Source organism: Medicago truncatula, chromosome 8 (assembly GCF_003473485.1).
Source record: "Medicago truncatula cultivar Jemalong A17 chromosome 8, MtrunA17r5.0-ANR, whole genome shotgun sequence".
Taxonomy (NCBI): domain Eukaryota; kingdom Viridiplantae; phylum Streptophyta; class Magnoliopsida; order Fabales; family Fabaceae; genus Medicago; species Medicago truncatula.
The window spans coordinates 29,839,364-29,860,994 of record NC_053049.1 but is presented as its reverse complement, the minus strand read 5'-3'; positions in this window follow the sequence as shown (position 1 = coordinate 29,860,994).

Genomic DNA, 21,631 nt, shown 5'->3' with positions numbered 1-21,631 from the left:
CACAACAGTATACAAAAACAGCATGACATAATAATATCAAATGCAAGTCAACAACGTCTCAATTATTCACATATGATTCAAGTAATGCATATATAATTATATCACAATATAACAACATCAAATGGTAATCAACATCTTAAAACATCAATATATACATATAACACTTCATCAATCATGAACAATATCATATTCACAAACATATACATACATATACTAATTCTTCAATTATATTCAATTATTCACTGTGACCTACGTGCAGTAATTTGACCATAACTCAAGTCCTATAAATCATTTTGAAGTCAAACCAACGGAAATAGAAAGCTAACATCCATACCTACAACTTTCGTGTTTACACCTAAGACCAGTTCTGTACCAATCAATACCAGTTTTCATTTCAAATTCGGACAAAGTTGTGCTGAAATTCATAAAAATTCACTGTGACCTACGTTCAGTAATTTGACCATAACTCATAAACCGAAAATCATTTTCAAGTCAAACCGACGCCACTGGAAAGCTAACACAATTATCTACAACTTTCATGTTTACACCAAAGGCTAATTCAAAACAGAAACGTGTGAAAAAGACGCAAGAACATGAAACAGGACATGCTGTCAGAGAGCAACTCGGGAAAAACACACTTTTCACCCCAAAATCCCAATTTTAACTTCCCTATGCCCAAATTTGATCCCAAAGTTTCTCTAAACATTTATATACATCAAAAGAGACTCAAAACCATATAAAACTTGACCAAAAACATTATTTTAGAAAATCATCAATTAACCACTTTTAACCCTAATTCTCAAATTCTCAAAAACGAAAACCTACAACATGTTGAATCCAATTTTCAGAATCAATGACTTAAGATTATTGAATGTTGGTCCCACCCTTACCTTAGAATAAGAAAATCGCAGCCTCTATGTGCTTCTCCCTTCTCTTGGCTTTTTCTCCCTTTTCTCCAAACTTGGTCGTACGTTCTATTTTTCTAAACTAGGTTTCTCTTATTTATAATCTTTTATTCTATTTTATCTTATTTCTCTTTCTCCCCAAAACTCTCTCAAATCTCATAACAACCCTTAAACTCAATATTATTTTATTTTCAAATCTTATTCTATTAAATAATATAATAATCTACTTAATAAATCACATAATCATATAAATATATTCTAAACTCTTCTTAATAAATTATAGACTCAATTAAATAATTAAATAAATCAAAACAGGCGTTACAACTCTTCCCCCCTTAAAAGAATTTCGTCCTCGAAATTCAGTTCACAAAAGAAATGAGTTCAATTATTGCTTAAATATCTTAAACTACATATAGCCAAATAGAAACTTCAAACAAAACATACAAACTACATTAAAGTTAGTCAATCAAACATGATCACATAATAAACAAAATTATTAATTAGAAACACAACAACAATCAAACAAACAGCATAAAGACATTAATACCAATGTTACTCGACACAACTCTACTCAACTACTTGGCCGGACGGACTGACCTGCTCTGATACCAATTGTAACACCCCGTTTTCCCAATATGAAAATTTCTAAACATTTATCAGAGTAAACAACATAAACGGGATATCACATTCTTTTCTTAAAATCATAAACTGAATAAATAACTATTTATCCTTTAAAATTCAATAACAAAATCTTAAATACTTTGCAGCGGAATTTCTTCAATAACTAAAAACAGTCTTTGGCACTAAGGCCTCTTTATAAATGTCTCATAAAAATCCAATCTAAAAACATAGTCATGAATCTTCAAAAACAATACGTAAGGAATATAAAAGTAATAACAAAGTTCCCATCCCGTTACGTATCAGAGCACCTAAAGACACACATGAGAGCTAATCCACTCACAACAACAACTTAAACTCGATCAAGTTACTCATACGAAGAGCAACATTTCCAAGCAGAAGGGGTGAGATTTCACAAAACAATAATATTAAGCATATAATTCAACAATTATATTTAATCAACATCAAATCATCTTAATATTCATTATAGATAGTAATATATCATTTAGCACTTCAATCATAGTTTGTATAAACAATTACAACTTCGCAACTTATCAACTTGAACATCCTTGACTCGACAAATGTGACTCCAACTCGATTATGCAACTTAGACCTCTTATATGCATGTGGTACCAATACGGAGCATCAAGCCCCTATCGCTATTTGAGTATTATTATACTTCCAGAGCATCAAGCCCCAATCGCTATTTGAGTATTATTATACTTCCGGAGCATCAAGCCCCAATCGCTGAATGCTAATGCATGGACTCGACCTCTTAAACATCTTAATTCAACGACCTCTTAAATAGTCCAATAATTTGGAACATCATCATCAACATCTTAATCAACTTAGACCGACTCATGCAACTTAGTTAAATAACAACAGCAACACAACAGTATACAAAAACAGCATGACATAATAATATCAAATGCAAGTCAACAACGTCTCAATTATTCACATATGATTCAAGTAATGCATATATAATTATATCACAATATAACAACATCAAATGGTAATCAACATCTTAAAACATCAATATATACATATAACACTTCATCAATCATGAACAATATCATATTCACAAACATATACATACATATACTAATTCTTCAATCATATTCAATTATTCACTGTGACCTACGTGCAGTAATTTGACCATAACTCAAGTCCTATAAATCATTTTGAAGTCAAACCAACGGAAATAGAAAGCTAACATCCATACCTACAACTTTCGTGTTTACACCTAAGACCAGTTCTGTACCAATCAATACCAGTTTTCATTTCAAATTCGGACAAAGTTGTGCTGAAATTCATAAAAATTTACTGTGACCTACGTTCAGTAATTTGACCATAACTCATAAACCGAAAATCATTTTCAAGTCAAACCGACGCCACTGGAAAGCTAACACAATTATCTACAACTTTCATGTTTACACCAAAGGCTAATTCAAAACAGAAACGTGTGAAAAAGACGCAAGAACATGAAACAGGACATGCTGTCAGAGAGCAACTCGGGAAAAACACACTTTTCACCCCAAAATCCCAATTTTAACTTCCCTATGCCCAAATTTGATCCCAAAGTTTCTCTAAACATTTATATACATCAAAAGAGACTCAAAACCATATAAAACTTGACCAAAAACATTATTTTAGAAAATCATCAATTAACCACTTTTAACCCTAATTCTCAAATTCTCAAAAACGAAAACCTACAACATGTTGAATCCAATTTTCAGAATCAATGACTTAAGATTATTGAATGTTGGTCCCACCCTTACCTTAGAATAAGAAAATCGCAGCCTCTATGTGCTTCTCCCTTCTCTTGGCTTTTTCTCCCTTTTCTCCAAACTTGGTCGTACGTTCTATTTTTCTAAACTAGGTTTCTCTTATTTATAATCTTTTATTCTATTTTATCTTATTTCTCTTTCTCCCCAAAACTCTCTCAAATCTCATAACAACCCTTAAACTCAATATTATTTTATTTTCAAATCTTATTCTATTAAATAATATAATAATCTACTTAATAAATCACATAATCATATAAATATATTCTAAACTCTTCTTAATAAATTATAGACTCAATTAAATAATTAAATAAATCAAAACAGGCGTTACAACTCTTCCCCCCTTAAAAGAATTTCGTCCTCGAAATTCAGTTCACAAAAGAAATGAGTTCAATTATTGCTTAAATATCTTAAACTACATATAGCCAAATAGAAACTTCAAACAAAACATACAAACTACATTAAAGTTAGTCAATCAAACATGATCACATAATAAACAAAATTATTAATTAGAAACACAACAACAATCAAACAAACAGCATAAAGACATTAATACCAATGTTACTCGACACAACTCTACTCAACTACTTGGCCGGACGGACTGACCTGCTCTGATACCAATTGTAACACCCCGTTTTCCCAATATGAAAATTTCTAAACATTTATCAGAGTAAACAACATAAACGGGATATCACATTCTTTTCTTAAAATCATAAACTGAATAAATAACTATTTATCCTTTAAAATTCAATAACAAAATCTTAAATACTTTGCAGCGGAATTTCTTCAATAACTAAAAACAGTCTTTGGCACTAAGGCCTCTTTATAAATGTCTCATAAAAATCCAATCTAAAAACATAGTCATGAATCTTCAAAAACAATACGTAAGGAATATAAAAGTAATAACAAAGTTCACATCCCGTTACGTATCAGAGCACCTAAAGACACACATGAGAGCTAATCCACTCACAACAGCAACTTAAACTCGATCAAGTTACTCATACGAAGAGCAACATTTCCAAGCAGAAGGGGTGAGATTTCACAAAACAATAATATTAAGCATATAATTCAACAATTATATTTAATCAACATCAAATCATCTTAATATTCATTATAGATAGTAATATATCATTTAGCACTTCAATCATAGTTTGTATAAACAATTACAACTTCGCAACTTATCAACTTGAACATCCTTGACTCGACAAATGTGACTCCAACTCGATTATGCAACTTAGACCTCTTATATGCATGTGGTACCAATACGGAGCATCAAGCCCCTATCGCTATTTGAGTATTATTATACTTCCAGAGCATCAAGCCCCAATCGCTATTTGAGTATTATTATACTTCCGGAGCATCAAGCCCCAATCGCTGAATGCTAATGCATGGACTCGACCTCTTAAACATCTTAATTCAACGACCTCTTAAATAGTCCAATAATTTGGAACATCATCATCAACATCTTAATCAACTTAGACCGACTCATGCAACTTAGTTAAATAACAACAGCAACACAACAGTATACAAAAACAGCATGACATAATAATATCAAATGCAAGTCAACAACGTCTCAATTATTCACATATGATTCAAGTAATGCATATATAATTATATCACAATATAACAACATCAAATGGTAATCAACATCTTAAAACATCAATATATACATATAACACTTCATCAATCATGAACAATATCATATTCACAAACATATACATACATATACTAATTCTTCAATCATATTCAATTATTCACTGTGACCTACGTGCAGTAATTTGACCATAACTCAAGTCCTATAAATCATTTTGAAGTCAAACCAACGGAAATAGAAAGCTAACATCCATACCTACAACTTTCGTGTTTACACCTAAGACCAGTTCTGTACCAATCAATACCAGTTTTCATTTCAAATTCGGACAAAGTTGTGCTGAAATTCATAAAAATTCACTGTGACCTACGTTCAGTAATTTGACCATAACTCATAAACCGAAAATCATTTTCAAGTCAAACCGACGCCACTGGAAAGCTAACACAATTATCTACAACTTTCATGTTTACACCAAAGGCTAATTCAAAACAGAAACGTGTGAAAAAGACGCAAGAACATGAAACAGGACATGCTGTCAGAGAGCAACTCGGGAAAAACACACTTTTCACCCCAAAATCCCAATTTTAACTTCCCTATGCCCAAATTTGATCCCAAAGTTTGTCTAAACATTTATATACATCAAAAGAGACTCAAAACCATATAAAACTTGACCAAAAACATTATTTTAGAAAATCATCAATTAACCACTTTTAACCCTAATTCTCAAATTCTCAAAAACGAAAACCTACAACATGTTGAATCCAATTTTCAGAATCAATGACTTAAGATTATTGAATGTTGGTCCCACCCTTACCTTAGAATAAGAAAATCGCAGCCTCTATGTGCTTCTCCCTTCTCTTGGCTTTTTCTCCCTTTTCTCCAAACTTGGTCGTACGTTCTATTTTTCTAAACTAGGTTTCTCTTATTTATAATCTTTTATTCTATTTTATCTTATTTCTCTTTCTCCCCAAAACTCTCTCAAATCTCATAACAACCCTTAAACTCAATATTATTTTATTTTCAAATCTTATTCTATTAAATAATATAATAATCTACTTAATAAATCACATAATCATATAAATATATTCTAAACTCTTCTTAATAAATTATAGACTCAATTAAATAATTAAATAAATCAAAACAGGCGTTACAACTCTTCCCCCCTTAAAAGAATTTCGTCCTCGAAATTCAGTTCACAAAAGAAATGAGTTCAATTATTGCTTAAATATCTTAAACTACATATAGCCAAATAGAAACTTCAAACAAAACATACAAACTACATTAAAGTTAGTCAATCAAACATGATCACATAATAAACAAAATTATTAATTAGAAACACAACAACAATCAAACAAACAGCATAAAGACATTAATACCAATGTTACTCGACACAACTCTACTCAACTACTTGGCCGGACGGACTGACCTGCTCTGATACCAATTGTAACACCCCGTTTTCCCAATATGAAAATTTCTAAACATTTATCAGAGTAAACAACATAAACGGGATATCACATTCTTTTCTTAAAATCATAAACTGAATAAATAACTATTTATCCTTTAAAATTCAATAACAAAATCTTAAATACTTTGCAGCGGAATTTCTTCAATAACTAAAAACAGTCTTTGGCACTAAGGCCTCTTTATAAATGTCTCATAAAAATCCAATCTAAAAACATAGTCATGAATCTTCAAAAACAATACGTAAGGAATATAAAAGTAATAACAAAGTTCACATCCCGTTACGTATCAGAGCACCTAAAGACACACATGAGAGCTAATCCACTCACAACAGCAACTTAAACTCGATCAAGTTACTCATACGAAGAGCAACATTTCCAAGCAGAAGGGGTGAGATTTCACAAAACAATAATATTAAGCATATAATTCAACAATTATATTTAATCAACATCAAATCATCTTAATATTCATTATAGATAGTAATATATCATTTAGCACTTCAATCATAGTTTGTATAAACAATTACAACTTCGCAACTTATCAACTTGAACATCCTTGACTCGACAAATGTGACTCCAACTCGATTATGCAACTTAGACCTCTTATATGCATGTGGTACCAATACGGAGCATCAAGCCCCTATCGCTATTTGAGTATTATTATACTTCCAGAGCATCAAGCCCCAATCGCTATTTGAGTATTATTATACTTCCGGAGCATCAAGCCCCAATCGCTGAATGCTAATGCATGGACTCGACCTCTTAAACATCTTAATTCAACGACCTCTTAAATAGTCCAATAATTTGGAACATCATCATCAACATCTTAATCAACTTAGACCGACTCATGCAACTTAGTTAAATAACAACAGCAACACAACAGTATACAAAAACAGCATGACATAATAATATCAAATGCAAGTCAACAACGTCTCAATTATTCACATATGATTCAAGTAATGCATATATAATTATATCACAATATAACAACATCAAATGGTAATCAACATCTTAAAACATCAATATATACATATAACACTTCATCAATCATGAACAATATCATATTCACAAACATATACATACATATACTAATTCTTCAATCATATTCAATTATTCACTGTGACCTACGTGCAGTAATTTGACCATAACTCAAGTCCTATAAATCATTTTGAAGTCAAACCAACGGAAATAGAAAGCTAACATCCATACCTACAACTTTCGTGTTTACACCTAAGACCAGTTCTGTACCAATCAATACCAGTTTTCATTTCAAATTCGGACAAAGTTGTGCTGAAATTCATAAAAATTCACTGTGACCTACGTTCAGTAATTTGACCATAACTCATAAACCGAAAATCATTTTCAAGTCAAACCGACGCCACTGGAAAGCTAACACAATTATCTACAACTTTCATGTTTACACCAAAGGCTAATTCAAAACAGAAACGTGTGAAAAAGACGCAAGAACATGAAACAGGACATGCTGTCAGAGAGCAACTCGGGAAAAACACACTTTTCACCCCAAAATCCCAATTTTAACTTCCCTATGCCCAAATTTGATCCCAAAGTTTGTCTAAACATTTATATACATCAAAAGAGACTCAAAACCATATAAAACTTGACCAAAAACATTATTTTAGAAAATCATCAATTAACCACTTTTAACCCTAATTCTCAAATTCTCAAAAACGAAAACCTACAACATGTTGAATCCAATTTTCAGAATCAATGACTTAAGATTATTGAATGTTGGTCCCACCCTTACCTTAGAATAAGAAAATCGCAGCCTCTATGTGCTTCTCCCTTCTCTTGGCTTTTTCTCCCTTTTCTCCAAACTTGGTCGTACGTTCTATTTTTCTAAACTAGGTTTCTCTTATTTATAATCTTTTATTCTATTTTATCTTATTTCTCTTTCTCCCCAAAACTCTCTCAAATCTCATAACAACCCTTAAACTCAATATTATTTTATTTTCAAATCTTATTCTATTAAATAATATAATAATCTACTTAATAAATCACATAATCATATAAATATATTCTAAACTCTTCTTAATAAATTATAGACTCAATTAAATAATTAAATAAATCAAAACAGGCGTTACAACTCTTCCCCCCTTAAAAGAATTTCGTCCTCGAAATTCAGTTCACAAAAGAAATGAGTTCAATTATTGCTTAAATATCTTAAACTACATATAGCCAAATAGAAACTTCAAACAAAACATACAAACTACATTAAAGTTAGTCAATCAAACATGATCACATAATAAACAAAATTATTAATTAGAAACACAACAACAATCAAACAAACAGCATAAAGACATTAATACCAATGTTACTCGACACAACTCTACTCAACTACTTGGCCGGACGGACTGACCTGCTCTGATACCAATTGTAACACCCCGTTTTCCCAATATGAAAATTTCTAAACATTTATCAGAGTAAACAACATAAACGGGATATCACATTCTTTTCTTAAAATCATAAACTGAATAAATAACTATTTATCCTTTAAAATTCAATAACAAAATCTTAAATACTTTGCAGCGGAATTTCTTCAATAACTAAAAACAGTCTTTGGCACTAAGGCCTCTTTATAAATGTCTCATAAAAATCCAATCTAAAAACATAGTCATGAATCTTCAAAAACAATACGTAAGGAATATAAAAGTAATAACAAAGTTCCCATCCCGTTACGTATCAGAGCACCTAAAGACACACATGAGAGCTAATCCACTCACAACAGCAACTTAAACTCGATCAAGTTACTCATACGAAAAGCAACATTTCCAAGCAGAAGGGGTGAGATTTCACAAAACAATAATATTAAGCATATAATTCAACAATTATATTTAATCAACATCAAATCATCTTAATATTCATTATAGATAGTAATATATCATTTAGCACTTCAATCATAGTTTGTATAAACAATTACAACTTCGCAACTTATCAACTTGAACATCCTTGACTCGACAAATGTGACTCCAACTCGATTATGCAACTTAGACCTCTTATATGCATGTGGTACCAATACGGAGCATCAAGCCCCTATCGCTATTTGAGTATTATTATACTTCCAGAGCATCAAGCCCCAATCGCTATTTGAGTATTATTATACTTCCGGAGCATCAAGCCCCAATCGCTGAATGCTAATGCATGGACTCGACCTCTTAAACATCTTAATTCAACGACCTCTTAAATAGTCCAATAATTTGGAACATCATCATCAACATCTTAATCAACTTAGACCGACTCATGCAACTTAGTTAAATAACAACAGCAACACAACAGTATACAAAAACAGCATGACATAATAATATCAAATGCAAGTCAACAACGTCTCAATTATTCACATATGATTCAAGTAATGCATATATAATTATATCACAATATAACAACATCAAATGGTAATCAACATCTTAAAACATCAATATATACATATAACACTTCATCAATCATGAACAATATCATATTCACAAACATATACATACATATACTAATTCTTCAATTATATTCAATTATTCACTGTGACCTACGTGCAGTAATTTGACCATAACTCAAGTCCTATAAATCATTTTGAAGTCAAACCAACGGAAATAGAAAGCTAACATCCATACCTACAACTTTCGTGTTTACACCTAAGACCAGTTCTGTACCAATCAATACCAGTTTTCATTTCAAATTCGGACAAAGTTGTGCTGAAATTCATAAAAATTCACTGTGACCTACGTTCAGTAATTTGACCATAACTCATAAACCGAAAATCATTTTCAAGTCAAACCGACGCCACTGGAAAGCTAACACAATTATCTACAACTTTCATGTTTACACCAAAGGCTAATTCAAAACAGAAACGTGTGAAAAAGACGCAAGAACATGAAACAGGACATGCTGTCAGAGAGCAACTCGGGAAAAACACACTTTTCACCCCAAAATCCCAATTTTAACTTCCCTATGCCCAAATTTGATCCCAAAGTTTCTCTAAACATTTATATACATCAAAAGAGACTCAAAACCATATAAAACTTGACCAAAAACATTATTTTAGAAAATCATCAATTAACCACTTTTAACCCTAATTCTCAAATTCTCAAAAACGAAAACCTACAACATGTTGAATCCAATTTTCAGAATCAATGACTTAAGATTATTGAATGTTGGTCCCACCCTTACCTTAGAATAAGAAAATCGCAGCCTCTATGTGCTTCTCCCTTCTCTTGGCTTTTTCTCCCTTTTCTCCAAACTTGGTCGTACGTTCTATTTTTCTAAACTAGGTTTCTCTTATTTATAATCTTTTATTCTATTTTATCTTATTTCTCTTTCTCCCCAAAACTCTCTCAAATCTCATAACAACCCTTAAACTCAATATTATTTTATTTTCAAATCTTATTCTATTAAATAATATAATAATCTACTTAATAAATCACATAATCATATAAATATATTCTAAACTCTTCTTAATAAATTATAGACTCAATTAAATAATTAAATAAATCAAAACAGGCGTTACAACTCTTCCCCCCTTAAAAGAATTTCGTCCTCGAAATTCAGTTCACAAAAGAAATGAGTTCAATTATTGCTTAAATATCTTAAACTACATATAGCCAAATAGAAACTTCAAACAAAACATACAAACTACATTAAAGTTAGTCAATCAAACATGATCACATAATAAACAAAATTATTAATTAGAAACACAACAACAATCAAACAAACAGCATAAAGACATTAATACCAATGTTACTCGACACAACTCTACTCAACTACTTGGCCGGACGGACTGACCTGCTCTGATACCAATTGTAACACCCCGTTTTCCCAATATGAAAATTTCTAAACATTTATCAGAGTAAACAACATAAACGGGATATCACATTCTTTTCTTAAAATCATAAACTGAATAAATAACTATTTATCCTTTAAAATTCAATAACAAAATCTTAAATACTTTGCAGCGGAATTTCTTCAATAACTAAAAACAGTCTTTGGCACTAAGGCCTCTTTATAAATGTCTCATAAAAATCCAATCTAAAAACATAGTCATGAATCTTCAAAAACAATACGTAAGGAATATAAAAGTAATAACAAAGTTCACATCCCGTTACGTATCAGAGCACCTAAAGACACACATGAGAGCTAATCCACTCACAACAGCAACTTAAACTCGATCAAGTTACTCATACGAAGAGCAACATTTCCAAGCAGAAGGGGTGAGATTTCACAAAACAATAATATTAAGCATATAATTCAACAATTATATTTAATCAACATCAAATCATCTTAATATTCATTATAGATAGTAATATATCATTTAGCACTTCAATCATAGTTTGTATAAACAATTACAACTTCGCAACTTATCAACTTGAACATCCTTGACTCGACAAATGTGACTCCAACTCGATTATGCAACTTAGACCTCTTATATGCATGTGGTACCAATACGGAGCATCAAGCCCCTATCGCTATTTGAGTATTATTATACTTCCAGAGCATCAAGCCCCAATCGCTATTTGAGTATTATTATACTTCCGGAGCATCAAGCCCCAATCGCTGAATGCTAATGCATGGACTCGACCTCTTAAACATCTTAATTCAACGACCTCTTAAATAGTCCAATAATTTGGAACATCATCATCAACATCTTAATCAACTTAGACCGACTCATGCAACTTAGTTAAATAACAACAGCAACACAACAGTATACAAAAACAGCATGACATAATAATATCAAATGCAAGTCAACAACGTCTCAATTATTCACATATGATTCAAGTAATGCATATATAATTATATCACAATATAACAACATCAAATGGTAATCAACATCTTAAAACATCAATATATACATATAACACTTCATCAATCATGAACAATATCATATTCACAAACATATACATACATATACTAATTCTTCAATTATATTCAATTATTCACTGTGACCTACGTGCAGTAATTTGACCATAACTCAAGTCCTATAAATCATTTTGAAGTCAAACCAACGGAAATAGAAAGCTAACATCCATACCTACAACTTTCGTGTTTACACCTAAGACCAGTTCTGTACCAATCAATACCAGTTTTCATTTCAAATTCGGACAAAGTTGTGCTGAAATTCATAAAAATTCACTGTGACCTACGTTCAGTAATTTGACCATAACTCATAAACCGAAAATCATTTTCAAGTCAAACCGACGCCACTGGAAAGCTAACACAATTATCTACAACTTTCATGTTTACACCAAAGGCTAATTCAAAACAGAAACGTGTGAAAAAGACGCAAGAACATGAAACAGGACATGCTGTCAGAGAGCAACTCGGGAAAAACACACTTTTCACCCCAAAATCCCAATTTTAACTTCCCTATGCCCAAATTTGATCCCAAAGTTTGTCTAAACATTTATATACATCAAAAGAGACTCAAAACCATATAAAACTTGACCAAAAACATTATTTTAGAAAATCATCAATTAACCACTTTTAACCCTAATTCTCAAATTCTCAAAAACGAAAACCTACAACATGTTGAATCCAATTTTCAGAATCAATGACTTAAGATTATTGAATGTTGGTCCCACCCTTACCTTAGAATAAGAAAATCGCAGCCTCTATGTGCTTCTCCCTTCTCTTGGCTTTTTCTCCCTTTTCTCCAAACTTGGTCGTACGTTCTATTTTTCTAAACTAGGTTTCTCTTATTTATAATCTTTTATTCTATTTTATCTTATTTCTCTTTCTCCCCAAAACTCTCTCAAATCTCATAACAACCCTTAAACTCAATATTATTTTATTTTCAAATCTTATTCTATTAAATAATATAATAATCTACTTAATAAATCACATAATCATATAAATATATTCTAAACTCTTCTTAATAAATTATAGACTCAATTAAATAATTAAATAAATCAAAACAGGCGTTACAACTCTTCCCCCCTTAAAAGAATTTCGTCCTCGAAATTCAGTTCACAAAAGAAATGAGTTCAATTATTGCTTAAATATCTTAAACTACATATAGCCAAATAGAAACTTCAAACAAAACATACAAACTACATTAAAGTTAGTCAATCAAACATGATCACATAATAAACAAAATTATTAATTAGAAACACAACAACAATCAAACAAACAGCATAAAGACATTAATACCAATGTTACTCGACACAACTCTACTCAACTACTTGGCCGGACGGACTGACCTGCTCTGATACCAATTGTAACACCCCGTTTTCCCAATATGAAAATTTCTAAACATTTATCAGAGTAAACAACATAAACGGGATATCACATTCTTTTCTTAAAATCATAAACTGAATAAATAACTATTTATCCTTTAAAATTCAATAACAAAATCTTAAATACTTTGCAGCGGAATTTCTTCAATAACTAAAAACAGTCTTTGGCACTAAGGCCTCTTTATAAATGTCTCATAAAAATCCAATCTAAAAACATAGTCATGAATCTTCAAAAACAATACGTAAGGAATATAAAAGTAATAACAAAGTTCCCATCCCGTTACGTATCAGAGCACCTAAAGACACACATGAGAGCTAATCCACTCACAACAGCAACTTAAACTCGATCAAGTTACTCATACGAAAAGCAACATTTCCAAGCAGAAGGGGTGAGATTTCACAAAACAATAATATTAAGCATATAATTCAACAATTATATTTAATCAACATCAAATCATCTTAATATTCATTATAGATAGTAATATATCATTTAGCACTTCAATCATAGTTTGTATAAACAATTACAACTTCGCAACTTATCAACTTGAACATCCTTGACTCGACAAATGTGACTCCAACTCGATTATGCAACTTAGACCTCTTATATGCATGTGGTACCAATACGGAGCATCAAGCCCCTATCGCTATTTGAGTATTATTATACTTCCAGAGCATCAAGCCCCAATCGCTATTTGAGTATTATTATACTTCCGGAGCATCAAGCCCCAATCGCTGAATGCTAATGCATGGACTCGACCTCTTAAACATCTTAATTCAACGACCTCTTAAATAGTCCAATAATTTGGAACATCATCATCAACATCTTAATCAACTTAGACCGACTCATGCAACTTAGTTAAATAACAACAGCAACACAACAGTATACAAAAACAGCATGACATAATAATATCAAATGCAAGTCAACAACGTCTCAATTATTCACATATGATTCAAGTAATGCATATATAATTATATCACAATATAACAACATCAAATGGTAATCAACATCTTAAAACATCAATATATACATATAACACTTCATCAATCATGAACAATATCATATTCACAAACATATACATACATATACTAATTCTTCAATTATATTCAATTATTCACTGTGACCTACGTGCAGTAATTTGACCATAACTCAAGTCCTATAAATCATTTTGAAGTCAAACCAACGGAAATAGAAAGCTAACATCCATACCTACAACTTTCGTGTTTACACCTAAGACCAGTTCTGTACCAATCAATACCAGTTTTCATTTCAAATTCGGACAAAGTTGTGCTGAAATTCATAAAAATTCACTGTGACCTACGTTCAGTAATTTGACCATAACTCATAAACCGAAAATCATTTTCAAGTCAAACCGACGCCACTGGAAAGCTAACACAATTATCTACAACTTTCATGTTTACACCAAAGGCTAATTCAAAACAGAAACGTGTGAAAAAGACGCAAGAACATGAAACAGGACATGCTGTCAGAGAGCAACTCGGGAAAAACACACTTTTCACCCCAAAATCCCAATTTTAACTTCCCTATGCCCAAATTTGATCCCAAAGTTTGTCTAAACATTTATATACATCAAAAGAGACTCAAAACCATATAAAACTTGACCAAAAACATTATTTTAGAAAATCATCAATTAACCACTTTTAACCCTAATTCTCAAATTCTCAAAAACGAAAACCTACAACATGTTGAATCCAATTTTCAGAATCAATGACTTAAGATTATTGAATGTTGGTCCCACCCTTACCTTAGAATAAGAAAATCGCAGCCTCTATGTGCTTCTCCCTTCTCTTGACTTTTTCTCCCTTTTCTCCAAACTTGGTCGTACGTTCTATTTTTCTAAACTAGGTTTCTCTTATTTATAATCTTTTATTCTATTTTATCTTATTTCTCTTTCTCCCCAAAACTCTCTCAAATCTCATAACAACCCTTAAACTCAATATTATTTTATTTTCAAATCTTATTCTATTAAATAATATAATAATCTACTTAATAAATCACATAATCATATAAATATATTTTAAACTCTTCTTAATAAATTATAGACTCAATTAAATAATTAAATAAATCAAAACAGGCGTTACACCACCGGAAGATCTGACAACTAAAAAAAGGTGGTGCGGAGGACAAAGGTACTCATCGCACCACCGCAACCGAATCTACATCTCGTTGGAGCAATTTGAACCCAGAAAAAGGGAGAGGATGAAGGTGGTGCGTTAAATGAAGGGTAAAAATGAAGAAAAAAAAGTTCGAAGGGTAAAAAATGAAAGAAAAAGTCTAGCACAAAAGGGTGTATTTTTCCTATACCAATATTTTGAAAAAAATAGTTTATCTATACCAAATAAAGAGGATATACTATTTTATGCCGTAGTTTTGCTTTTCAATTTTACTCCTTCATATAAACTATTTTATTATTTTTATTTAAATTATCAATTAAAAATTAATTAAATTGTTTTGGAAAAGAAATAATCCAACGTTATTTTGACCTTATATAATTTTACCATTTACAACATGTTTACTTAATTATTAGTCTATCGTTTCTTGTTAATAAAAGTGAAAAGACACAAGCACGATAGTACCCGTCTTGATGCTAGTATATTGTTATAGACACTTAATAAAAACATCTTTTACCTGAAAAAAATGTTAAATTAATGGAATAACCATAAAAAAAAAAGTTGTGATTAATGCAAATAGAAGAATTAATAAATATGATGTTGAAATTAATTCCATTTGAAATAAAATTCTTTTTTTTTTCAAAACATTTGAAATAAAATTCTAGCTAGAGTACTAGAGTAAAATCAAGAAAATTTCGGTATAAAAAAAAAAAAAAAAAACAATATCAATTGCGCTATACTTAAACATACCAGCGGAAAGACGCTCAAGGTAATGGTTAAGGAAACTATAAATAGAAAATTTATTTTATAATATAAGTTTTGACTTTTGATTAAATAATAATTACAGAACATTTTATAAAAAATTACTCGGTTTAGTTGCTTAATCAATATCCTGAGGGTACGGTTCAACATTCTCCTAAAATGAAATACCACCCCTTTTTTTTTATCCCTTTATCACCGTTCTTAAGTTATATGATTTTGGAGGTCAAATCACATCTTTTTATTCTAATCTTTGTTAACACTGCATCTTTTAATCCAAAACCCTAAACTTAATAATTTGGGCGCCAAACAATGCGCACCGTTGAATCTCTATCTTTGGGCGCCACTATCATATCAGCCTTTGATCTCATCTGAATGATGGCTTGCACACATCACAACAATCAGTTCAAATTCAAATGCCATTAATAAATGTTGTTTCATTTTCTATGCGATTTACATCTCTCTCTCTCTCTCTATATATATATATATATATATATATATATAGAGGGAGAGAGAGAGGGCATATCAAGTGAGAGGAGTAACTTAAATGAGAGATGAGAGGAGTTAATATCATCCGTTGGATCAAAATACACGGTCATGATTAAACTCCACCAAAAAAGGATCGACACACTTGAACAAAAATACTTTACGTTTCCTCTCCTCTTGAAATGCATCGCTCCCTCTTCGTTATTTTTCATGGTTTTCTTTCTCTCTCCAAGTCCCAAGCATACAATTTTTTTTAATCTGCATTTGGACTGAGTGTTATGCCAACACTTTATCATGATTACTCAAATTGATTTACATGATTTGGATTTTCAATTTTATCTCTAACACCCAATCTTTTCTTTTCCTTCAAAAATCTGCACGTGCTTCCTTTTTCCTTTTCTTTTTCACGCCCATTAAACTTCTTCCGTTTCAGATTCAGTGTTATCAAATTCTTTTCCCCAGTACTTGTAAACCATTGCGTTCTCAGTTCCTTTAAAGACCCATTCTTCTTGATAAAGAAAGAGCTCCATCTAGTCATGATTTTAATAGTTGTAATCCATAAACATTGGTTTCATTTATGCAGGAAACAAACAATGAGAAGAAATATGCAAGAAAACTTACAATTTTTAAAGAATTATGAAGGCAATTTCAATCTTGTAGGACGAATTAAGAACACACCTTCTTTCAATAATTTTTGAAAAACGAATTAAGAATTAAGCTTTTTTGTATTGAATTTTGCAAACCCACAAACTCACGTTTCAATTTCCCCTAACCTAAAAACCCAAAAAATGGGTCTTTTTATTTATGAGGATGATAGTGATGTTTTTGTTTTGACCAAATGGTGAAAGATTTGTTTTAGGATGAACCAAGTGGAGATGGAATACACTAAAGAAGGGAGAAGAATTAAACTGAAATCTGGAAACATGGTGATGAGGATGACGATGGAAAAATTGAGAAAAACTAAGGCACATTAATCACTACAATAAGAGTTTTAATCTTAACCTTTGATCTTGATCTAATGGTTGATAATAGACCCTCTCATCCTCTCACAATAACATATCCTCTCACTTGATACACCCTATATATATATATATATATATATATATATATATATATATATATATATATATATATATATATATATATATATATATATGAACAACTTCTTTCTCTACCTCTGCTCTTCTCTCTCATTTTCGATTTTCTATCTCAATCGTTGCTCTTCTCCTCTCTCAATCACTGCTTTTCTTCATCCTCATCGCCTCGAGTTCCGGCCACCTCACCGGAAACCTCCGCGATAACAGTGTGTTGAGAATGAACATACCATGAAGAGAATCTCACATCAAATCTGGATATCGAATTCATCTGCATCTCGATCTGTTGGTTTCTACGACATGCTCCATCGAGGCTAGGAGCAGTGGGCTGATTTTTTCCGATATAGTGGACGACACGGCCGCTATTGACAACAGAGGCGCCGAGGATAAAGTTCCAACCCAGGTATAACCATCTTCAACTTAATATTGCTACTCTTGATTTTTATTTTCAATCCAAATACTTTCAATTGCATCCATCAAATATATAAAAAAAATCAACATATTATAAGTAAATATACATTTGAATAATATTGGTCGAAAGAGAATATTTACGTAAATATTTGAATAAGTAAATATTTACGTAATTGACTTTAATGAAGATTTATTTTTGAAGGGAAACTTTAATGAAGATGATGTAAGAAACTTTACATCAACACATTCACACTCAAAGCAAGGTGAGACCTAGGTTGCATTTGAAAATTCATGGACAATTTATCCAAATCAATCAAAAAATTTCATGTGTACTCCATTAGAATAATAACATTTATTATTTGCATATTCACCCCATCCATCTTAAATTAATGATGTTTTACAATTTAAACCATCACATTAATTAATTTCCCTCCAATCCAATCACTCTCCAAACCTCTTTTTATTTTATTTTTTTATTTTTTTATTTTTATCAAATTTGGGTTCATTCATCTTTGACCTTTTTTTTTTTTTTATAAAAAAAATCTGGGTTCATCTTTCATTCATCTTCTTCAACCATGGGTTTATGCAGATTTGGAACCGCAATCCAGGGAATTTAATGGCAATGGTTATGCATTCATCCATTCCAATTTAGTTAACTTGGTTTAAGAATGGCTTTGCAAAAATCATTAAAAATTAAAAATATCAGCCCTGGGAATCAAACCTGGGTGCTCTCAAGTACTTGAATCATACCCCCAAACCACTTGACCAATACATCTTTTATGAAATAATTTGGAATGCTAAAATATGTTATTAGTGAGCAATATTTTGTTTTATGCAGTGACTTATAACCTAGCTTTAGAAAGAAAAAAAAAATTATATGTGTATATTTATGAAATAATAAATCTTTCTTAAAAAAATATGAATTCATTCATTTGATTTTTTATATTTTAAATATCATTCTTTTATATAATGTCATACATTTATATAGACTCGATGAACTACAACAATGTTTCATTTGTGATCAACCGAATTATGATTTATTTTAAGTACTATCTTTCGTTTGGATCAGATAAATTGTTTAAAGGTATTAGATGAAAATTTTCAGAATAAATGTAATGTTTGTATTAAATATTTTTGCATTTTATATGTAAAAAATATGTTAAATATTTGCATTGTGATCCTTCATGATTTTATTTGCTTATATATTGTTACAAATTTTTATGTATCAAAGATGAGAAAGTTAATATAACAATTTTTAAAACTAATAACTATTTTTAATATCTACATTAATGCAATGTTTCTATTAAATATATATTTTATTTTATTTGCAAAACATCGTTAAATAATTGCACCACACTCGTCACGAAATTTAAGTGTTTATATTTGCGGAAGCAAAGTTTTATGTACCAATATGAGAAAGTCGATATGATTAAATTTTCAAAACTCGTGATTATTTTCTCGCTGAGTTACGAGCGTATTCTAAAGAAAGTTATCCAGGAATAAATGAAACTCTTTTTAATTCCAGAACAAGCAGCAAAAATTTATTAATAGTTTCATATCTTTATAATTTTGATACTTAGTCTATTTTGATATTTTTGTTTAAATATTTAAAATTAATTTTTTTTATATTTATAATATATATAACTAGCGAAAAAACAGGCACTCACATACTCGTCTTTCCTCTATTTTTACTGCGCGAACATGTGTAAATTATAAACTGTATTTTATATGAAATTTTGATTAAAATTATAAACACAAATATTTGTGAAATTAAAATTGTAACAAACCCAAAAAAATCATGTTTATCTTTTTCCACAACAACAGTAATTTAACAAATATAATACAAATCCTTATCTTTTTAATACCACTAAGAATGTAACATTAATATAGAATTTTTTTTAAGGGTAGCATAAATTTCTCAACAAATTACTCTTTATATTTAAAAATACTAGACGTCTAACCGACATGCACGGGCAATATTTATAGAATTATTCTTAATAATCGGTGTACTTAAATATATTGTCTTGAATATATTGGTGTGAATAATATTGGTCGCGCTTTCAATTTAGACCTTAAAAAAATAGGTGCTTGAGTATTTCAAAGAGTTATTTTTAGTGAGTTCTTCATATAAAAGTGATATGGTAGGAAACTAATTAGATTGGTTTTTTTGGACGTGTTGCATTAGTGACTAGGAGTTTAGGATAGCTAGAATTTCTTGAGAGAAACATTTTTAAAACGAAGAGGAATATAAAAATATAAGTATCATTAAGAACAATATAGTAGAACCCTTCGGCTCTATAACCATGTTGCAATATTGGAAGCCATTATTTAGAATACAAATTTAAATAAAAATAAGAAGTTAAAAACATATAACGTTACGATTAAGAAGTTAAAATTTAAACACAGTTTTTTCTTTTATAAAGAAAAGTGTATGATAAGTTAAAGATTGGTGAAAGTTATATATGAATGGCATGTCTTAGTGTATGACTAAGATGAATCAAAATTTAAAAGTAGTACTTATAATGACACTTTGAGATTACTTATATAGTGGGAGGTTGGATGAGTTTGGGAAAAAAATTGATTTTTGATCTTAAAAAAAAAAGGATTTAAATAAACTTTTTGCAAAAATTATTCTCTAAAACAAAGATAAGAGCATATGAGAGAAAATATCACAAAAAAAAAAAAAAAAAAAAAGAAGAAGAAGAAGAAGAAGAATGGAGCATATGTGTTCAATAATCCCATAAAAAAAAGTTACACCAACTAATCAATGAGTAGTGCTACACTAATCATCGAAAACTAAAAAACCGTGAGGGAAAATCTACTATGCAATTGAAGGTAGTTCTACTTGACAATCATAATTTGTTGATAGAGAACTTTACTTGAGATCTTCAAATACGAATAACCAACATGATAAGGAACATAATATTATAAGCATCCCTGTTGTAGGCTAATACTACAAAGTTCAAACAATCTCTTATCTCACATGTTTTCCATAAAGATAATTCGTATCTTAGTCTTCCATGATCAGAAACATATATATTAGAAGAAAAATCTATGTGTTCATTATTGAAGATAAGTAATTATGTATTGCATGCATAGAAAGAAAAGAAAACATATATCAAAAGGTGGATCAATTTTTCACTTCTAATTACTTCATC